The sequence below is a fragment of the Ascaphus truei genome, chromosome 15 (assembly GCF_040206685.1).
Source record: "Ascaphus truei isolate aAscTru1 chromosome 15, aAscTru1.hap1, whole genome shotgun sequence".
Classification (NCBI taxonomy): domain Eukaryota; kingdom Metazoa; phylum Chordata; class Amphibia; order Anura; family Ascaphidae; genus Ascaphus; species Ascaphus truei.
The window spans coordinates 19,000,088-19,016,272 of record NC_134497.1 but is presented as its reverse complement, the minus strand read 5'-3'; the positions used below and the strand labels follow the sequence as shown (position 1 = coordinate 19,016,272).

Below are 16,185 nucleotides of genomic sequence, written 5' to 3'. Positions count from 1 at the left end.
CTCTCGCCCCCCGTCCCCCTGCACACTCGGTCCTCTCTCGATCCCCCCTTCCCCTGCACTTTTGCCCTCTCTCCCTCTCTCCCCCCCTCTTTTCCCCTCTCCCCTGCACTCTCCCCCTCTCCCCTGCACACTCCCCCTCTCCCCTGCACACTCCCCCTCTCTCCCCCTCTCCCCTGCACACTCGACCTCTCTCCCACCCCCTCCCCTGCACACTTGTCCTCGTCTCTCCCTCTCTCGCTCCCCCTTCTTTCCTCCCCTCTCCCCTGCACTCTCCCCCTCTCCCCTGCACACTCCCCCTCTCTCCTGCACACTCGGCCTCTCTCCCCCCCTCCCCTGCACACTTGCCTCTCTCCCTCTCTCTCCCCCTTCTTCTCCCCCCTCTCCCTCACTCTCCCCCTCTCTCCCCTCTCTCCCCCCCTCCCCCTGCACACTCGGCCTCTCTCCCCCCCTCCCCTGCACACTTGTCCTCTCTCCCCGTGTTTAGGATTCAGCGCACGCTCTGGGATGGACATTTTTTTTCTCTGCGTTCTCGATAGCTCGCACTTCCATGACTCAGCGCACAGAGCGGCGGGGCGCATTGTCTGCGGCTCAGAATATGCTCTGATGAAAATGTAATCACACTGGAAAATAAGACACACAATTTTTCCAGGGACAGAGCAAAATAAATGAAGCAGAAAGTGTGTTATAATGCGCAGAAATGAGTTGGATCCGGCATGCATTGGGGGGAATTTAAATAGGAGCTTTGTATAGGTTTAGCTTTGAACCCTATAGCTGCCGGAGAGAAGAGTTTAAAGGGTCTGTCCCACATAGGGCAAAGTGACCTAATGACAGGGACGTGTTTAATGAACTAAAGGGTCAGTCCCACGTACGGGCAAAGTGACCTAATGACAGGGGGCGTGTTTAATGGGTTAAAGGGTCAGTCCCACGTAGGAGCAAAGTGACCTAATGACAGGGGCGTGTTTAATGAACTAAAGGGTCAGTCCCACGACGGGCAAAAGTGACCTAATGACAGGGGCGTGTTTAATGGGTTAAAGGGGACAGACCCACGTAGAGCGAAAGTGACCTAATGACAGGGGCGTGTTTAATGGGTTAAAGGGTCAGTCCCACGTAGGAGCAAAGTGACCTAATGACAGGGGCGTGTTTAATGGGTTAAAGGGTCAGTCCCACGTAGGAGCAAAGTGACCTAATGACAGGGGCGTGTTTAATGGGTTAAAGGGTCAGTCCCACGTAGGAGCAAAGTGACCTAATGACAGGGACGTGTTTAATTAGGACACTTTGCCCCTACCTGGGGACTGACCCTTTAACCCATTAACCACGTCCCTGTCATTAGGTCACTTTGCCCCTACGTGGGACTGACCCTTTAACCCATTAAACACGTCCCTGTTATTAGGTCACTTTGCCCCTACGTGGGACTGACCCTTTAACCCTTTAGCTGCATTGCATTGCTGCACAGTTGATTTGTGGCCTCTCGGGCAGTGCAGGGGTTAATGTGGGCTGTTAGCTGGTACCCCCCCAGGCAGTGGGGTGGGGGGGGGGGGGAGAGGTGATGCACAGCTCGCTGCTCAGTGATGAGAACACGCAGTGTGTCCCCGAGTGTAAGTGACAGTGCGAGTGGCAGGTCCTGGCAGAGGAGCGAGACGCCAGGCTGTGTGAGTGACACCGGCCATCTGACACCTCTCACGGGGAGGGGGGGGGCTGGCACCGACCGCGGCCCCCCCACGCAGTATGATAACAACCTCGCAGGCTGTCACTCAGCAATAACAAGCCAAGGGGGAGAGACACAGGCAGGGATGGGGGGGAGAGAGAGGGACAGAAAGGGAGGGAGAAAGAAAGAGGGTGGGGAGAGAGAGAGGGGGAGAGAGACAGAGGTGGGGGGGAGAGACGGGAGTGGGAGAGAGACAGAGGGGGGGAAGACACGGGGAGAGAGGGAGATAAATATGAAGGAGGGGAGAAAGGTGGAGAGGGGGGCGAGAAAGAGTGATAAAAGATAAGGAGAAGATTATTAGAGATGGGAGAGGATTATTAGAGAGATAGGGGAGAGGAATATTAGAGAGATAGGGGGAGAGAGGACTATTAGAGAGATGGGGGGAGAGGATTATTAGAGAGGGGGGGAGAGAGAGGATTATTAGAGAGATGGAGATGGGGCGTAATAATTATTACAGGGGGAGGGAGCACCACGGGGGGGGAGAGAGGGGGAGGAAGAGAGAGACAATTATAGGAGGGAGAGGAGAGAGAGGAGGATTATAGGAGGGTAGGAGCTCTGCATGGATTTAATGAGAGAGGGGGAGAGAAGCAAGAAAGGAGAGAGAGGGGGGAGAGAAGCAGAAAGGAGAGTAGAGAAAGGGGGGGGGGTGAGAGCGGGTGACAAAGAGGATTATTAAAGTGAATAATGAACAATAAAATTGATCAGCATATCATAATACACAGGCTGAATACATCCACACATGTATCTGTATTATACGCAGAGCAGCGTGTGGATCTGTATTATACGCAGAGCAGCGTGTGGATCTGTATTATACGCAGAGCAGCGTGTGGATCTGTATTATACGCAGAGCAGCGTGTGTATCTGTATTCTACGCAGAGCAGCTTGTGTATCTGTATTAATACACAGAGCAGCGTATATCTGTATCAATACACAGTGCAGTGTGTGTATCTGTATTATACACAGTGCAGTGTGTGTATCTGTAGTATACACAGTGCAGTGTGTGTATCTGTATTATACACAGAGCAGCATGTGTATCTGTATTATACGGCAGAGCAGCATGTGTATCTGTATTATACGCAGAGCAGCGCGTGTATCTGTATTATACACAGAGCAGTGTGTGTATCTGTATTATACGCCGAGCATTGTGTGAATTCTGTATTATACGCAGAGCAGCGTGTGTATCTTTATTATACACAGAGCAAGTGTGTATCTGTATTATACGCAGAGCAGCGTGTGTATCTGTATTATACGCAGAGCAGCGTGTGTATCTTTATTATACACAGAGCAGCGCGTGTATCTGTATTACACACAGAGCAGTGTGTATCTGTATTATATGCAGAGCAGCGCGTGTATCTGTATTATACGCAGAGCAGCGTGTGTATCTGTATTATATACGCAGAGCAGCGTGTGTATCTGTATTATACGCAGCAGCAGCGTGTGTATCTGTATTACACACAGAGCAGTGTGTATCTGTATTATATGCAGAGCAGCGTGTGTATCTGTATTATACACAGTGCAGTGTGTGTATCTGTATTATACACAGAGCAGCGCGTGTATCTGTATTATACGCAGAGCAGCGTGTGTATCTGTATTATACACAGAGCAGTGTGTGTATCTGTATTATATGCAGAGCAGTGTGTGTATCTGTATTATACGTAGAGCAGCGTGTGTATCTGTTTTATACGCAGAGCTCCTAATAAGGAGAAATAATGCCGCTCCCCCTACATTCACAACCTAAATGTATATTTAAGTATGAAATGCACAATGCCGGTGCTGAAGGGGATAGCATGCGTAACTGAGACAGAAATGATCCAAGTCGGGTCACAGAAGCCCCAGATAGAGCGCAGCGATCCCCCGTGTAGCTGTTAATGAACGGGACTGTACTAGTCCTTCCAAATAATACGGAATAAGGCAGTCTACTGACTAGTGTAACCAGCAGATACAAATCCCCAAATTACGGAATAAAGGCAGTCTACTGACTAGTGTAACCAGCAGATACAACTCCCCAAATACGGAATAAGGCAGTCTACTGACTAGTGTAACCAGCAGATACAACTCCCCAAATAATACGGAATAAGGCAGTCTACTGACTAGTGTAACCAGCAGATACAAACCCCCAAATAATACAGAATAAGGCAGTCTACTGACTAGTGTAACCAGCAGATACAACTCCCCAAATAATACGGAATAAGGCAGTCTACTGACTAGTGTAACCAGCAGATACAAACCCCCAAATAATACGGAATAAGGCAGTCTACTGAACTAGTGTAACCAGCAGATACAAATCCCCAAATAATACGCAATAAGGCAGTCTACTGACTAGTGTAACCAGCAGATACAACTCCCCAAATAATACGGAATAAGGCAGTCTACTGACTAGTGTAACCAGCAGATACAACTCCCCAAATAATACGGAATAAGGCAGTCTACTGACTAGTGTAACCAGCAGATACAACTCCCCAAATAATACGGAATACAGGCAGTCTACTGACTAGTGTAACCAGCAGATACAACTCCCCAAATAATACGGAATAAGGCAGTCTACTGACTAGTGTAACCAGCAGATACAACTCCCCAAATAATACGGAATAAGGCAGTCTACTGACTAGTGTAACCAGCAGATACAAATCCCCAAATAATACGGAATAAGGCAGTCTACTGACTAGTGTAACCAGCAGATACAAATCCCCAAATAATACGGAATAAGGCAGTCTACTGACTAGTGTAACCAGCAGATACAAATCCCCAAATAATACGGAATAAGGCAGTCTACTGACTAGTGTAACCAGCAGATACAACTCCCCAAATAATACGGAATAAGGCAGTCTACTGACTAGTGTAACCAGCAGATACAACTCCCCAAATAATACGGAATAAGGCAGTCTACTGACTAGTGTAACCAGCAGATACAACTCCCCAAATACGGAATAAGGCAGTCTACTGACTAGTGTAACCAGCAGATACAACTCCCCAAATACGGAATAAGGCAGTCTACTGACTAGTGTAACCAGCAGATACAACTCCCCAAATAATACGGAATAAGGCAGTCTACTGACTAGTGTAACCAGCAGATACAAACCCCCAAATAATACAGAATAAGGCAGTCTACTGACTAGTGTAACCAGCAGATACAAATCCCAAATAATACGCAATAAGGCAGTCTACTGACTAGTGTAACCAGCAGATACAAATCCCCAAATAATACGCAATAGGCAGTCTACTGACTAGTGTAACCAGCAGATACAACTCCCCAAATAATACGGAATAAGGCAGTCTACTGACTAGTGTAAACCAGCAGATACAACTCCCCAAATAATACGGAATAAGCAGTCTACTGACTAGTGTAACCAGCAGATACAACTCCCCAAATACGGAATAAGGCAGTCTACTGACTAGTGTAACCAGCAGATACAACTCCCCAAATAATACGGAATAAGGCAGTCTACTGACTAGTGTAACCAGCAGATACAAATCCCCAAATAATACGGAATAAGGCAGTCTACTGACTAGTGTAACCAGCAGATACAACTCCCCAAATAATACGGAATAAGGCAGTCTACTGACTAGTGTAACCAGCAGATACAACTCCCCAAATAATACGGAATAAGGCAGTCTACTGACTAGTGTAACCAGCAGATACAACTCCCCAAATACGGAATAAGGCAGTCTACTGACTAGTGTAACCAGCAGATACAAATCCCCAAATAATACGGAATAAGGCAGTCTACTGACTAGTGTAACCAGCAGATACAACTCCCCAAATAATACGGAATAAGGCAGTCTACTGACTAGTGTAACCAGCAGATACAACTCCCCAAATAATACGGAATAAGGCAGTCTACTGACTAGTGTAACCAGCAGATACAAACCCCCAAATAATACGGAATAAGGCAGTCTACTGACTAGTGTAACCAGCAGATACAAATCCCCAAATAATACGGAATAAGGCAGTCTACTGACTAGTGTAACCAGCAGATACAAATCCCCAAATAATACGGAATAAGGCAGTCTACTGACTAGTGTAACCAGCAGATACAAACCCCCAAATAATACGGAATAAGCAGTCTACTGACTAGTGTAACCAGCAGATACAAATCCCCAAATAATACGGAATAAGGCAGTCTACTGACTAGTGTAACCAGCAGATACAAATCCCCAAATAATACGGAATAAGGCAGTCTACTGACTAGTGTAACCAGCAGATACAACTCCCCAAATAATACAGAATAAGGCAGTCTACTGACTAGTGTAACAGCAGATACAGCTCCCCAAATAATACGGAATAAGGCAGTCTACTGACTAGTGTAACCAGCAGATACAAACCCCCAAATAATAATACGGAATAAGGCAGTCTACTGACTAGTGTAACCAGCAGATACAAATCCCCAAATAATACGGAATAAGGCAGTCTACTGACTAGTGTAACCAGCAGATACAACTCCCCAAATACGGAATAAGGCAGTCTACTGACTAGTGTAACCAGCAGATACAACTCCCCAAATAATACGGAATAAGGCAGTCTACTGACTAGTGTAACCAGCAGATACAAATCCCCAAATAATACGGAATAAGGCAGTCTACTGACTAGTGTAACCAGCAGATACAACTCCCCAAATACGGAATAAGGCAGTCTACTGACTAGTGTAACCAGCAGATACAACTCCCCAAATAATACGGAATAAGGCAGTCTACTGACTAGTGTAACCAGCAGATACAACTCCCCAAATAATACGGAATAAGGCAGTCTACTGACTAGTGTAACCAGCAGATACAACTCCCCAAATACGGAATAAGGCAGTCTACTGACTAGTGTAACCAGCAGATACAACTCCCCAAATACGGAATAAGGCAGTCTACTGACTAGTGTAACCAGCAGATACAACTCCCCAAATAATACGGAATAAGGCAGTCTACTGACTAGTGTAACCAGCAGATACAAATCCCCAAATAATACGGAATAAGGCAGTCTACTGACTAGTGTAACCAGCAGATACAAATCCCCAAATAATACGGAATAAGGCAGTCTACTGACTAGTGTAACCAGCAGATACAAATCCCCAAATAATACGGAATAAGGCAGTCTACTGACTAGTGTAACCAGCAGATACAAACCCCCAAATAATACAGAATAAGGCAGTCTACTGACTAGTGTAACCAGCAGATACAAACCCCCAAATAATAATACGGAATAAGGCAGTCTACTGACTAGTGTAACCAGCAGATACAACTCCCAAATAATACGGAATAAGGCAGTCTACTGACTAGTGTAACCAGCAGATACAAACCCCCAAATAATACGGAATAAGGCAGTCTACTGACTAGTGTAACCAGCAGATACAACTCCCCAAATAATACGGAATAAGGCAGTCTACTGACTAGTGTAACCAGCAGATACAACTCCCCAAATAATACGGAATAAGGCAGTCTACTGACTAGTGTAACCAGCAGATACAACTCCCCAAATAATACGGAATAAGGCAGTCTACTGACTAGTGTAACCAGCAGATACAAACCCCCAATAATACGGAATAAGGCAGTCTACTGACTAGTGTAACCAGCAGATACAAACCCCCAAATACGGAATAAGGCAGTCTACTGACTAGTGTAACCAGCAGATACAAATCCCCAAATAATACGGAATAAGGCAGTCTACTGACTAGTGTAACCAGCAGATACAACTCCCCAAATAATACAGAATAAGGCAGTCTACTGACTAGTGTAACCAGCAGATACAACTCCCCAAATAATACGGAATAAGGCAGTCTACTGACTAGTGTAACCAGCAGATACAACTCCCCAAATAATACGGAATAAGGCAGTCTACTGACTAGTGTAACCAGCAGATACAGCTCCCCAAATAATACGGAATAAGGCAGTCTACTGACTAGTGTAACCAGCAGAAACAACTCCCCAAATAATACGGAATAAGGCAGTCTACTGACTAGTGTAACCAGCAGATACAGCTCCCCAAATAATACGGAATAAGGCAGTCTACTGACTAGTGTAACCAGCAGAAACAACTCCCCAAATAATACGGAATAAGGCAGTCTACTGACTAGTGTAACCAGCAGATACAAATCCCCAAATAATACGGAATAAGGCAGTCTACTGACTAGTGTAACCAGCAGATACAGCTCCCCAAATAATACGGAATAAGGCAGTCTACTGACTAGTGTAACCAGCAGATACAAATCCCCAAATAATACGGAATAAGGCAGTCTACTGACTAGTGTAACCAGCAGATACAACTCCCCAAATAATACGGAATAAGGCAGTCTACTGACTAGTGTAACCAGCAGATACAACTCCCCAAATAATACGGAATAAGGCAGTCTACTGACTAGTGTAACCAGCAGATACAAATCCCCAAATAATACGGAATAAGGCAGTCTACTGACTAGTGTAACCAGCAGATACAACTCCCCAAATAATACGGAATAAGGCAGTCTACTGACTAGTGTAACCAGCAGATACAACTCCCCAAATAATACGGAATAAGGCAGTCTACTGACTAGTGTAACCAGCAGATACAGCTCCCCAAATAATACGGAATAAGGCAGTCTACTGACTAGTGTAACCAGCAGATACAGCTCCCCAAATAATACGGAATAAGGCAGTCTACTGACTAGTGTAACCAGCAGATACAACTCCCCAAATAATACGGAATAAGGCAGTCTACTGACTAGTGTAACCAGCAGATACAGCTCCCCAAATAATACGGAATAAGGCAGTCTACTGACTAGTGTAACCAGCAGATACAGCTCCCCAAATAATAATACGGAATAAGGCAGTCTACTGACTAGTGTAACCAGCAGATACAACTCCCCAAATAATACGGAATAAGGCAGTCTACTGACTAGTGTAACCAGCAGATACAAATCCCCAAATAATACGGAATAAGGCAGTCTACTGACTAGTGTAACCAGCAGATACAACTCCCCAAATACGGAATAAGGCAGTCTACTGACTAGTGTAACCAGCAGATACAAATCCCCAAATAATACGGAATAAGGCAGTCTACTGACTAGTGTAACCAGCAGATACAACTCCCCAAATAATACGGAATAAGGCAGTCTACTGACTAGTGTAACCAGCAGATACAACTCCCCAAATAATACAGAATAAGGCAGTCTACTGACTAGTGTAACCAGCAGATACAAATCCCCAAATAATACGGAATAAGGCAGTCTACTGACTAGTGTAACCAGCAGATACAAACCCCCAAATAATACGGAATAAGGCACTCTACTGACTAGTGTAACCAGCAGATACAAACCCCCAAATAATACGGAATAAGGCACTCTACTGACTAGTGTAACCAGCAGATACAAATCCCCAAATAATACGGAATAAGGCAGTCTACTGACTAGTGTAACCAGCAGATACAAATCCCCAAATAATACGGAATAAGGCAGTCTACTGACTAGTGTAACCAGCAGATACAAACCCCAAATAATACGGAATAAGGCACTCTACTGACTAGTGTAACCAGCAGATACAAACCCCCAAATAATACGGAATAAGGCAGTCTACTGACTAGTGTAACCAGCAGATACAATTCCCCAAATAATACGGAATAAGGCAGTCTACTGACTAGTGTAACCAGCAGATACAACTCCCCAAATAATACGGAATAAGGCAGTCTACTGACTAGTGTAACCAGCAGATACAACTCCCCAAATAATACGGAATAAGGCAGTCTACTGACTAGTGTAACCAGCAGATACAACTCCCCAAATAATACGGAATAAGGCAGTCTACTGACTAGTGTAACCAGCAGATACAAATCCCCAAATAATACGGAATAAGGCAGTCTACTGACTAGTGTAACCAGCAGATACAAATCCCCAAATAATACGGAATAAGGCAGTCTACTGACTAGTGTAACCAGCAGATACAAACCCCCAAATAATACGGAATAAGTCAGTCTACTGACTAGTGTAACCAGCAGATACAAATCCCCAAATAATACGGAATAAGGCAGTCTACTGACTAGTGTAACCAGCAGATACAACTCCCCAAATAATACAGAATAAGGCAGTCTACTGACTAGTGTAACCAGCAGATACAAATCCCCAAATAATACGGAATAAGGCAGTCTACTGACTAGTGTAACCAGCAGATACAAACCCCCAAATAATACGGAATAAGGCAGTCTACTGACTAGTGTAACCAGCAGATACAACTCCCCAAATAATACGGAATAAGGCAGTCTACTGACTAGTGTAACCAGCAGATACAACTCCCCAAATAATACGGAATAAGGCAGTCTACTGACTAGTGTAACCAGCAGATACAACTCCCCAAATAATACGGAATAAGGCAGTCTACTGACTAGTGTAACCAGCAGATACAACTCCCCAAATAATACGGAATAAGGCAGTCTACTGACTAGTGTAACCAGCAGATACAAATCCCCAAATAATACGGAATAAGGCAGTCTACTGACTAGTGTAACCAGCAGATACAATTCCCCAAATAATACGGAATAAGGCAGTCTACTGACTAGTGTAACCAGCAGATACAACTCCCCAAATAATACGGAATAAGGCAGTCTACTGACTAGTGTAACCAGCAGATACAACTCCCCAAATAATACGGAATAAGGCAGTCTACTGACTAGTGTAACCAGCAGATACAACTCCCCAAATAATACGGAATAAGGCAGTCTACTGACTAGTGTAACCAGCAGATACAACTCCCCAAATAATACGGAATAAGGCAGTCTACTGACTAGTGTAACCAGCAGATACAAATCCCCAAATAATACGGAATAAGGCAGTCTACTGACTAGTGTAACCAGCAGATACAACTCCCCAAATAATACGGAATAAGGCAGTCTACTGACTAGTGTAACCAGCAGATACAAATCCCCAAATAATACGGAATAAGGCAGTCTACTGACTAGTGTAACCAGCAGATACAAATCCCCAAATAATACAGAATAAGGCAGTCTACTGACTAGTGTAACCAGCAGATACAGCTCCCCAAATAATACGGAATAAGGCAGTCTACTGACTAGTGTAACCAGCAGATACAACTCCCCAAATAATACAGAATAAGGCAGTCTACTGACTAGTGTAACCAGCAGATACAACTCCCCAAATAATACGGAATAAGGCAGTCTACTGACTAGTGTAACCAGCAGATACAAATCCCCAAATAATACGGAATAAGGCAGTCTACTGACTAGTGTAACCAGCAGATACAACTCCCCAAATAATACGGAATAAGGCAGTCTACTGACTAGTGTAACCAGCAGATACAAATCCCCAAATAATACGGAATAAAGCAGTCTACTGACTAGTGTAACCAGCAGATACAAATCCCCAAATAATACGGAATAAGGCAGTCTACTGACTAGTGTAACCAGCAGATACAAATCCCCAAATAATAATACGGAATAAGGCAGTCTACTGACTAGTGTAACCAGCAGATACAAATCCCCAAATAATACGGAATAAGGCACTCTACTGACTAGTGTAACCAGCAGATACAACTCCCCAAATACGGAATAAGGCAGTCTACTGACTAGTGTAACCAGCAGATACAACTCCCCAAATAATACGGAATAAGGCAGTCTACTGACTAGTGTAACCAGCAGATACAAATCCCCAAATAATACGGAATAAGGCAGTCTACTGACTAGTGTAACCAGCAGATACAACTCCCCAAATACGGAATAAGGCAGTCTACTGACTAGTGTAACCAGCAGATACAACTCCCCAAATAATACGGAATAAGGCAGTCTACTGACTAGTGTAACCAGCAGATACAAACCCCCAAATAATACGGAATAAGGCAGTCTACTGACTAGTGTAACCAGCAGATACAACTCCCCAAATAATACGGAATAAGGCAGTCTACTGACTAGTGTAACCAGCAGATACAAATCCCCAAATAATACAGAATAAGGCAGTCTACTGACTAGTGTAACCAGCAGATACAAATCCCCAAATAATACGGAATAAGGCAGTCTACTGACTAGTGTAACCAGCAGATACAACTCCCCAAATAATACGGAATAAGGCAGTCTACTGACTAGTGTAACCAGCAGATACAAATCCCCAAATAATACAGAATAAGGCAGTCTACTGACTAGTGTAACCAGCAGATACAAATCCCCAAATAATACGGAATAAGGCAGTCTACTGACTAGTGTAACCAGCAGATACAAATCCCCAAATAATACGGAATAAGGCAGTCTACTGACTAGTGTAACCAGCAGATACAACTCCCCAAATAATACGGAATAAGGCAGTCTACTGACTAGTGTAACCAGCAGATACAACTCCCCAAATAATACGGAATAAGGCAGTCTACTGACTAGTGTAACCAGCAGATACAAATCCCCAAATAATACGGAATAAGGCAGTCTACTGACTAGTGTAACCAGCAGATACAACTCCCCAAATAATACGGAATAAGGCAGTCTACTGACTAGTGTAACCAGCAGATACAACTCCCCAAATAATACGGAATAAGGCAGTCTACTGACTAGTGTAACCAGCAGATACAAATCCCCAAATAATACGGAATAAGGCAGTCTACTGACTAGTGTAACCAGCAGATACAAATCCCCAAATAATACGGAATAAAGCAGTCTACTGACTAGTGTAACCAGCAGATACAAATCCCCAAATAATACGGAATAAAGCAGTCTACTGACTAGTGTAACCAGCAGATACAACTCCCCAAATAATACGGAATAAGGCAGTCTACTGACTAGTGTAACCAGCAGATACAAATCCCCAAATAATACGGAATAAGGCAGTCTACTGACTAGTGTAACCAGCAGATACAACTCCCCAAATAATACGGAATAAGGCAGTCTACTGACTAGTGTAACCAGCAGATACAAATCCCCAAATAATACGGAATAAGGCAGTCTACTGACTAGTGTAACCAGCAGATACAAATCCCCAAATAATACGGAATAAGGCAGTCTACTGACTAGTGTAACCAGCAGATACAAATCCCCAAATAATACGGAATATGGCAGTCTACTGACTAGTGTAACCAGCAGATACAGCTCCCCAAATAATACGGAATAAGGCAGTCTACTGACTAGTGTAACCAGCAGATACAGCTCCCCAAATAATACGGAATAAGGCAGTCTACTGACTAGTGTAACCAGCAGATACAGCTCCCCAAATAATACGGAATAAGGCAGTCTACTGACTAGTGTAACCAGCAGATACAAATCCCCAAATAATACGGAATAAGGCACTCTACTGACTAGTGTAACCAGCAGATACAACTCCCCAAATAATACGGAATAAGGCAGTCTACTGACTAGTGTAACCAGCAGATACAAATCCCCAAATAATACGGAATAAGGCAGTCTACTGACTAGTGTAACCAGCAGATACAAATCCCCAAATAATACGGAATAAGGCAGTCTACTGACTAGTGTAACCAGCAGATACAAATCCCCAAATAATACGGAATAAGGCAGTCTACTGACTAGTGTAACCAGCAGATACAACTCCCCAAATAATACGGAATAAGGCAGTCTACTGACTAGTGTAACCAGCAGATACAACTCCCCAAATAATACGGAATAAGGCAGTCTACTGACTAGTGTAACCAGCAGATACAAATCCCCAAATAATACGGAATATGGCAGTCTACTGACTAGTGTAACCAGCAGATACAGCTCCCCAAATAATACGGAATAAGGCAGTCTACTGACTAGTGTAACCAGCAGATACAACTCCCCAAATAATACGGAATAAGGCAGTCTACTGACTAGTGTAACCAGCAGATACAAATCCCCAAATAATACGGAATAAGGCAGTCTACTGACTAGTGTAACCAGCAGATACAAATCCCCAAATAATACGGAATAAGGCAGTCTACTGACTAGTGTAACCAGCAGATACAGCTCCCCAAATAATACGGAATAAGGCAGTCTACTGACTAGTGTAACCAGCAGATACAGCTCCCCAAATAATACGGAATAAGGCAGTCTACTGACTAGTGTAACCAGCAGATACAAATCCCCAAATAATACGGAATAAGGCACTCTACTGACTAGTGTAACCAGCAGATACAACTCCCCAAATAATACGGAATAAGGCAGTCTACTGACTAGTGTAACCAGCAGATACAAATCCCCAAATAATACGGAATAAGGCAGTCTACTGACTAGTGTAACCAGCAGATACAAATCCCCAAATAATACGGAATAAGGCAGTCTACTGACTAGTGTAACCAGCAGATACAAACCCCCAAATAATACGGAATAAGGCAGTCTACTGACTAGTGTAACCAGCAGATACAAATCCCCAAATAATACGGAATAAGGCAGTCTACTGACTAGTGTAACCAGCAGATACAACTCCCCAAATAATACGGAATAAGGCAGTCTACTGACTAGTGTAACCAGCAGATACAAATCCCCAAATAATACGGAATAAGGCAGTCTACTGACTAGTGTAACCAGCAGATACAACTCCCCAAATAATACGGAATAAGGCAGTCTACTGACTAGTGTAACCAGCAGATACAACTCCCCAAATAATACGCAATAAGGCAGTCTACTGACTAGTGTAACCAGCAGATACAAATCCCCAAATAATAAAGCTTTCATACATATCAATACTATCAACAACAATTAAGTCTATACATGGAAAGACTTAAGTCTTTAAGTCTTTGAGTAGCACTGGATAATCATGGACACATGACACATAAAGCTTGGCCCCCTGCAGACGCACTTACTAGTATTCCCTCCTACTGTCTCTGTACGTTCCCCCTACCTACCAATTAGATTGTAAGCTCCTCGGAGCAGGGACTCCTTCCTTAATGTTACTTTTACAGTATGTCTGAAGCACTTATTCCCATGATCTGTTATTTATATTATTTGTTATTTATATGACATGTATGTGAAGCGCTATGTACATTTATGGCGCTATATAAATAAAGACATACAATACAATACAATGGAAAATAACGCTGGATAAAACCCTCTTGTTGGTGTGGTCAGTTGAGGTCACAGGGATGTGTATGTATAATACAGGACACAAATCAATGTGTCCCAGAGAGACAGAATGACGTCTTGTATGCCGAATTATATCAGATCTATGAAGCCCTATAAATAAATAGGGGGTACCCCCATGTGTCACACGATGAGATGTTCACGTGCAGACTATACGTGTATTTAAGTCTACATATTACGTAACAACACAGTCACCCAGCAGTGTGAATACACACAACCAACAGATCCTAGCATCTATGTCAGCGCTACATACAACACGTAAGATGGTGTAGCTAGTATGTGTAATGAGACATAATACAGGGGTATATCCGGTCTGGAGGGTCCCAGTGAGCCTAATCTGCACGCAACATAAGGCTGGTGTATATCCTTAGCTGGAGCTGCAGTGGCGTCTCCGTGTCAATAGTGTATAAGCCGATATACGTCCTGGTCATTAGCCGGGGTCACAGCGGCCAGTCACCGGTATACAAGCCTGTCTTATAACTGGAGACGGAACCGGCGCCGCGCAGACATCGCCACACCACCGCGGCCTCTTATACGCAGAGTCGCGTGTGTATCTGTATTATACGCAGAGCAGCGTGTGTATCTGTATTATACGCAGAGCAGCGTGTGTATCTGTATTATACGCAGAGCAGCGTGTGCATCTGTATTATACGCAGAGCAGCGTGTATCTGTATTATACGCAGAGCAGCGTGTCTATCTGTATTATACGCAGAGCAGCGTGTCTATCTGTATTATACGCAGAGCAGCGTGTGCATCTGTATTATACGCAGAGCAGCGTGTGTATCTGTATTATACACAGAGCAGCGTGTGTATCTGTATTATACGCAGAGCAGCGTGTGTCTGTATTATACGCAGAGCAGCGTGTATCTGTATTATACGCAGAGCAGCGTGTGTATCTGTATTATACGCAGAGCAGCGTGTGTATCTGTATTATACGCAGAGCAGCGTGTGTATCTGTATTATACGCAGAGCAGCGTGTGTATCTGTATTATACGCAGAGCAGCGTGTGCATCTGTATTATACACAGAGCAGCGTGTGTATCTGTATTATACGCAGAGCAGTGTGTGTATCTGTATTATACGCAGAGCAGCGTGTGTATCTGTATTATACGCAGAGCAGCGTGTATCTGTATTATACGCAGAGCAGCGTGTGCATCTGTATTATACGCAGAGCAGCGTGTGTATCTGTATTATACGCAGAGCAGCGTGTGCATCTGTATTATACGCAGAGCAGCGTGTGTATCTATAAAGCCGCTCTAATTGCGGCTGTAGGGGCTCAGTGCTGAGCGGGAGCGCGCCTCAGCGCGCTTCCGCCAGCAAGCAGGTAACATGTCCGGGGCCTTATACGCAGAGCAGCGTGTGTATCTCTATTATACGCAGAGCAGCGTGTGCATCTGTATTATACGCAGAGCAGCGTGTGTATCTGTATTATACGCAGAGCAGCGTGTGCATCTGTATTATACGCAGAGCAGCGAGCGTGT

The 16,185-nt window shown here is 44.1% G+C and overlaps 1 protein-coding gene across 1 annotated transcript in view; it reads left to right on the top strand.

The window, feature by feature from the left end:
- Window positions 1–16,185, top strand: part of LOC142466640 (receptor-type tyrosine-protein phosphatase T-like) — a 174,524-nt gene that overhangs the window by 101,026 nt on the left and 57,313 nt on the right.